This window comes from Apis florea, unplaced genomic scaffold, assembly GCF_048593485.1.
Source record: "Apis florea isolate Af1SG1 unplaced genomic scaffold, ASM4859348v1 contig_2291_pilon, whole genome shotgun sequence".
NCBI lineage: Eukaryota > Metazoa > Arthropoda > Insecta > Hymenoptera > Apidae > Apis > Apis florea.
In genome coordinates this window covers 4,580,956-4,588,694 of record NW_028256553.1, presented here as the reverse complement: position 1 = coordinate 4,588,694, position 7,739 = coordinate 4,580,956, and positions in this window count along the sequence as shown.

Here is a 7,739-nt window from a genome sequence, read left to right as displayed (position 1 = left end):
AAATACGTCGTGAAACGAATTACAAGAAAAAATTTATTAAAGTCTATGGAATTATGTAAATTAATAAAATATTTATAATATTAATAATTTTGAAAAAAAAAACAATTTCCACTCTATTTTCTAATGTGAAAGACCATTTTCTTCAAGAAAATACAATCAAGATTTATGAAGATATGAACTTTTCTTTTTAAGATAAGCTCAGACTGATTATTATATGATATTTCTTTCTGAAGTTATAACAGTTTAATCGTTTTTCAGTCAAATTTTATATTAGATTTTTTAATTTTATACAGAAATATGACAAAAATAAAAGATTAATATAATAACGTTTGAATATAATATACAATATATTATATTATAATTACATTATATAATATAATATTTTTAAAAAAGAAAATAAAATCTTGTCCAGAGAAACTTTGTCTATAATACAATCTTGAATGTTGTTGCAAACAATATCGTCCAATTGTCACAAACAATATATATATATATATAAACAAGCAAGTAATAATGTAAAAAGAATCGTACAGTTTCTTCAGCATCTTAAACATTTGGATAATGGCGTATAAATTATAAATTATATCAAAGATAGTTCATTAATGTGATACCATTAGGAACTAAGTCTGGAAGTACTTCCTATCGTTAGGTATTGGGATAGTAGTTTGCAGATTGCTTGCTAATAATCAGGAAATAGAAGCATTATGTATGATAAGGAATAGTTATTAGTCTGGTATTCATGGAGGTTCAAACACACAATACATATCTTTGAATGAGATTATTATCATGTTTTATTTAAAGCATATTTGCTATTTTTCAATTTTTATTAAACCTACAATTGTGAAAACATAGATTTTTAGTCAAAATTTATCAGTGAAAATATCTTTTTAGAGAAAATTAAGAAGAGTTTAGATATCGATTCTAAATTTGATTAAATTTAGAAATTTTATGAAGATATCTAAAAGTGATTTCGAGTTTTATTGCAACAAATTGATCCAAAAAATATATATTGTTTTTATAAGATTAACTATAATATTGAAATATTGAAATATCTAGTTTTAGGAGATTTATTTACTAGTTTAATTTATGTTTTATTTGAATATTTCTTCATTGCTTCATTTATCTGCAAATATTTTCCTCTTATTTTCCATTACAATAGAAAACTTGTCACATGGATTGTCCACAAACTTATCTCGGATTTATATTGTCTTCCATTATTTGCGGATCATTTGCAGACAATATATGGATTGCTTGCATGTCTTCAAACATCTTGAAAGCTTGAAAAGAGATAATTTTAAAACGATTTTTAAAACGTTTTTCTACTATCTGTTAACTTCTCTTAATCATTAAAAAGTAATTTCAAACTTACATTTAAACTATATTTTTAAATAACTATATTTAATTATAATTTTAATAATTCTAAGTTTTTAATAATAAAATATTAAGTAAGTAGATTGTATTTTTATAACGAGTTTATCTCGCTTGTAATCAGGCATTATATTGCATATTCTCACATATGCATACTCTTGATGATTTTTTGAAAAATATTGGGGAATATTAAAAATAAAAATGAATATTATATTATTATATTTATACATTATATAAATTTCAGAAATTATAACCGTAACGATTTTTATTTTATTTATTTTGATAAATATATTTTTTTTCATAAAAAAGAAAAGAAGTTAAAATATACTGCAAAAAAAAAGTATTGTGGATTTTTAAATGTAAAAGTATAAAAAATTATACAAAAAAGACATCTTATTGCAAACGTTGTTTTTCAATTCTATTTCTGCTTCAAATATTTTAATATAATAAATTTTACTACAATAAATTTTAACTCTGTAAAATATATTTTTCCAATAAAAATATTTAATAGCTCCATAGAAAATTTTTATTTCACATTGGCCATTATATACCATCTCTCTTATGTATTTATTTATTATACTTATTTAATAAAATTATTTTATTTTAATCCATCTAAAGAATTTAGAATTACAAATCAATCTTATCTGGGTATTCTTTTTTTTTATTTTTTTATTTTTTTTAAAGTTTGAACAGAAGAAAAAAAATAAGAAAGAAAAACCAATAGTTAACTAGGAACAATCGAGGCTAAAGGCGATGAATAAATTTCTCCTAGCGATTTCCCAAATGCCAGCTTCGGATCGTAGTTACGCAAGGTCGCCGCAAAACTTCGAATGCAATTCTGTTGCAACTCCACCATCGGATTGCTCTAGTTGTTAGAGCGGCCGCACACGTTTCAGGAATTTTCTCGTTTCAATGCTAGACACCGTTTTGTTAATTTTCACTTAACCTTTCAACCTGTCTCCAACGCGGATTCAATCGAACCATGCGTCAATTTCATTGATCGTTTTGTCAATAATGAATAAGTTAGAATCGTTTCACTTTCAAAGAAATGAAGAATTTCGAGAGAAAATTCATTTCTCTTCATCACTATTCATTTTCTGAATATTTTTATTCTTAATGGAATGCATTTTATTAAATTTATTGGTTAATAATAATTGGAATTTTTTAAAATTGGCATTCACAATTGTAAATAAATTGTAGAATCTTTTTTGTTGTTTGTCAAATTATTGAATTATTAAATAATATATCATTAAAAGCGACTAATTATTTCTGTATAAGTTGTTTGATATAAAATTACGCATTATTAATAATTTTTCTATAAATTGATATAAAAATCAAGTTTAAATTATAACTTTTAATTTTTTAAATGAAACATTGTCGATACAATTCATTGTTTCCTATATAAAAAAAAAAAAAAATACAAAGCCATTTATTTTGAAAAATTTTTAATTCAAGAGTTATCGTTATTTAAAATTCATATTTAAAACTTATTATGAAATAAGGAAATTTTTAATAATAATTATCATATCATATAATGATATATAATAATGATAATTTTTAAATTAAAGATTTTTCGACATAAATAACTTAATACATTTTCCTAGAAAATAACGAGTATAAAAATTATTATATATTTGTTATAATTATTCCAATTGAAAAATTAAAGTTCACATAATCTTTATAGAGATCCATTTATAGAGATTTATAGAGATTTATTATTATTATGCCACATAATATAATATCTTTTTGTATCGAAAAATTTTTGTCCGAAATATTTGTTTCGTATCATTCATATTTTTTCAAAATACTTTCTTCATTCACAAATAAACAGGGCATAATGTATCTTTTGGATCTAATAGATCTAATTAAGTCTAATTAAAATATATATATATAAAGATATGTTCGACTTACGTATATAATTACACGAATTTAAAAATTCTTTAATGTATTAAATTGAAAATCATTGATGTGAAAAATGTGAAAGTCTTAACGATTCGAAAGCAAATTGATGAAAAATTTCATATTATCTACGCTTCAATTAAAATTCTTTTTTTACTTACAATATATCATAATTTATTCAAGTAATCTAATATTTAAGTCATACTATCACCGAATTTGCTTAACTCCAGCTACTCCAAATACACACACATATATATATATAACACATTATTTAAACGAAAAATATTATATTCGTAAAAAAATATACGATAAAAGTTCCAAGTGTAAATGGAAAATTCCAATCAAGCGGGAATCACAATATGTAATCAGCTGTGTGCAAGATAGTTACATGTTCTAAAACATTAAATATTTTTAATTTGCGATTTTACACGTATTATTGTGTACCTATTGAAATATGGTGGCTTGGTGAAGAAAAGTTTTAAAAATGCAAAATTTCGATATAAAACAGTGTTGCAATTTGGACATTTCCCGAGTGTTACAGCTCGTTGCTTCGTGATTTATGTATTCGTTTTTGTTCACCAGATAGAGTTATTCGATCAATTAAGGTTTAAGTTTGTGCCTGTGGCTATGCCGATTATGAGCATGTGATAATTTTCGCATTCATCGCCCTGTTATATAAAATCCAATGTATTATATTGTTTTCTTTTTTCCAAGTTTGTTCTATTTAATTGATTATCATTGCAATATAAAAATATAGATAAAAATACAGAATGGATGTGCATGATTTCAAATTGCATTAAGAGATTATTTATTATTTATTATTACTATGAAATAACTGTATATATTTTTTAAATACTTTTTTCTGTGTTAATTTTATTTTCTTTTATTTTACAACAATTTTTTATGTTTATGGATATTTTGATTTAAGAGTATAAAGATCTTGCGATAAAATTTCGAAAAAATTATACAGGAAAATTATTCAAAAAATTAAATTTAACTTATTAATAAAATTAAATCAAAAATTCTTTCAGAAACTTTGAATTTCTTGAAAATTCTAAAATATAAAGAAATAAAACTCTTTTTATCAAATCTCAAATATTTCTATCGAATGATAAAAAGTAGACTATTTATCCATTACAACATTAGAAGTGAATTGAAAAAAATCTTAGAACACAACTCAATTTCTCAATATTCTCCCTGCATTCTTTCATTTCAAAGATTCTTTTTCTTGTTTTTCATCGACTACTCCACCGTCAGATCTTACATTTCAAAGAATACCGAATCGCAACTTCTTACTGCATCCAAGTCTCAGGTTAGAATTTTCGAAGGTGACCGCGTTTCTTCGACGAGCGAATCGAGTTAAACAGTTCGAACAGTCTCGGTCAGTTGACCCATGGAATGTGTTCGAACGCGTTGGTGGTCACGATTGAAACTCGTAAACTTCACTTTTCACGCATATATTTGCATGCTAATAATCACCATTTGACTGAATTTCCTATTACCCATAAAACGAGGAGTTTCTTCGTCCGGTTTTCGACGTGACAAGCCAAATCCAATTCTTCTCGAGAGCGTCCGAGTGAAGCATCGAAGATCTCATTGAGATAGATATTTCTAATTTTTAATAAAAGAAGAATATATACTTCTATCTGTAATTAAACATTTACTATAATTTCAAAACATAAGTTAATTTATATAATAATTTATTAATGGTGCTAATTTATGAATTGTTTTTTAAAATAATAGTTTTTTAAAAATTATTAAGTATTTGTCTAATTTTTTTTTTTATTTATTTATTTCTAATTGTAAATCTTATAAAATTTGATAAAATGAAAATATTTATAATATTATGTTATGAAACGTTTTTTTAACATTATGATAAATTATATTTTTTTTAAACTCATATAATAAATTAAAATTGTGTAATAAATTATCTATTACTCCAATATTACTCTAATTGTGCAATTATTATTTATTTAATGCTTAATAAATTAAAGTAGATTTATATTATCGAAACGTACTATTTCTTTGCAATGCAAAATTAATTAATATTATAAACGGTTAAGATTATATAACAATTATCAGATTTATTTGTCTGAATTTTTGTAAATGTATTGTTAAGGATTATGTACGTAATGTTTTGAATGAAATATACATTTTTAATATACGAATTTGAAAATGTTAAAATTTTCTGTATTTATATCTGTAATATCTAATCGAAATTTTTTAAAAATATTTTTATGATAAAACATTCATAGTTCTTTAATTTTTTATGGAAATTGAATGATTCTATGATAGCCAACACGTGATAAAAAACATTTGAATTTTATTTTGCTAATGATATCAATATTAATATTGAATTTTTTGTTAGCAATGATATTAAACATTATCAAATAATTTATAATATAACCAAATTGAATTATTCATCATTATTTAAATAAAATTGTTAAAATTGTTTAAAATTAAAGCTATATGTATATATATATGTATAATGTATATACATTAAATTTTAGAATATGAATTGTTCAATCGAGAATTTTCTAAAATTTCATTTGATTAATACATTTTTTAGAAATCTTTATTAATTTATAAATTTTTATTAATTTTTTAATAAAGAAACTTCAACAATATTTTAATTTAATGTTTCTTAATTTTTTCTTGAAATATTCAAAAATACTCGAGTATTTCTTTAAAAATTCCAATATTTATATACTCGATTTTTAATCTTAATTAAATTGCTAACGCAGCTCTCTTGTTTAAACCCTCAAGGAATTTTACAGAAATTTTATTATTATTTAGTTTAACTATTTATAGCGAGTTAAACTTGTAGTCTGACTTTTATGATTCGATTAATTTTCACTCCTTAAATAAAGTACTAAAAAATTTTGTTTATCGAAGAAAACATTTTATTGTATCTTTCAAAATAATTCGTTTAATGTCTTTTTAATATTTTTTTTCTTTCTTTTCTCCTGTCGAACAAAGTTGGTGAGATTCAAGTACTTTGTGCAGATGGAATTATGGAGTAAAAAAGATTGTAAAAGTTAATTTCAATATCCAAGTTAATGGCGTGAAATATTAATTAATTTTTATTGAAAATTATATTAAAAATTTCTTTATTTCTATTAATTCAAGATTATCAGAACTTTATAAAATGATAAATTAAAATAAAGTTAGTTATATTACATATCTAAAAATATATGGCAAGTTGAATCTTATACAAAACAGCATTTTATACTTTAGACGGTTAAAAATATTAAGATTTTAACTTTGTTTATATTTATATCATAACTTTTTTAAGAAAGTTTTAAATAATTATATAATATTCTTTTTCTTATCTACACTATATGTATATATATATAATGATATATCGATAATGGTCAAAAAAACCTTGAACATGTTTCATGTAATACTTGAATACATATAAAATATAAAAAAAATTAAATGTCACACGAAATGAACATTTTGACACGGAGTTATTAAAATATACAACATTCATATCTCCTTGTAAGTTAATTATCTTTATTGAGAAATCGTGCAAGAAATTAAAAGCGAACAATCAAATTCAATCCAAGGTTTCAATAATTCGAGACCTTGATATTACACTTACTTTCGTTTTACGAAAGTCGATACGTGTGGTAATGTCATAAACATGTAGAATACATTAAATTCAGGATTTCGATTGGTTATCACTTCGATATCTAATTTCATATGTAATCATACTAATTGATTCGATTAAGTGTATTATCGATATTTTTTTTTTTTTTTATCAAAATCAAGATGAAGAAAAGAAATTAGAACGCGAGAAAATTCTTATTGATAAGCAAAATGCGAATAATTATCATTTTTCTGAAGCCTTTGATTATCGATCGAAAAAATAAACATGTTTATTTTCTGTCATAAATTTTAAACAATTGGAAAAATATATTTTTTCACGATAATTTTATTATTAATAACTAGTTTTTGTTAGAAAATAATCGATAAAACTCACTCGATCTATTATTTTATAAAAAATAATGTTTTCTATTAATTGCAAAAGAATGTTTGAATCTACTTATTACATAAAATAGTAATAATACGTATCATTGTTGCACAAAACAGTCCAATATCTTTACTAAATTACTTCTTCAATATCTATTTTTCAATCTTAAATTTTATTAATAAATGGTATATAATTAATAAAATCATAAAAATTTAAAAATATTTACAATCAAAAAAGAAATTTCAACAAACATTTGATTCAATTATATTAATTCTTTAATCTTCAAGCTTCTTAATACATCAGATCATATATTTGGATATTAAAAATATTATACATTACATATCCATAAAATAAGCTTAATGAAAAAAAGATAGATTCACATAATTATATCTATGTAATAAAATTATATATTAAAATGAAGTAATTTTGAGATTACATCTCGTGTAATAATTAACTAAAAATTCTTTGTGAGAATTAATTGTAATATTCTTACTACTAT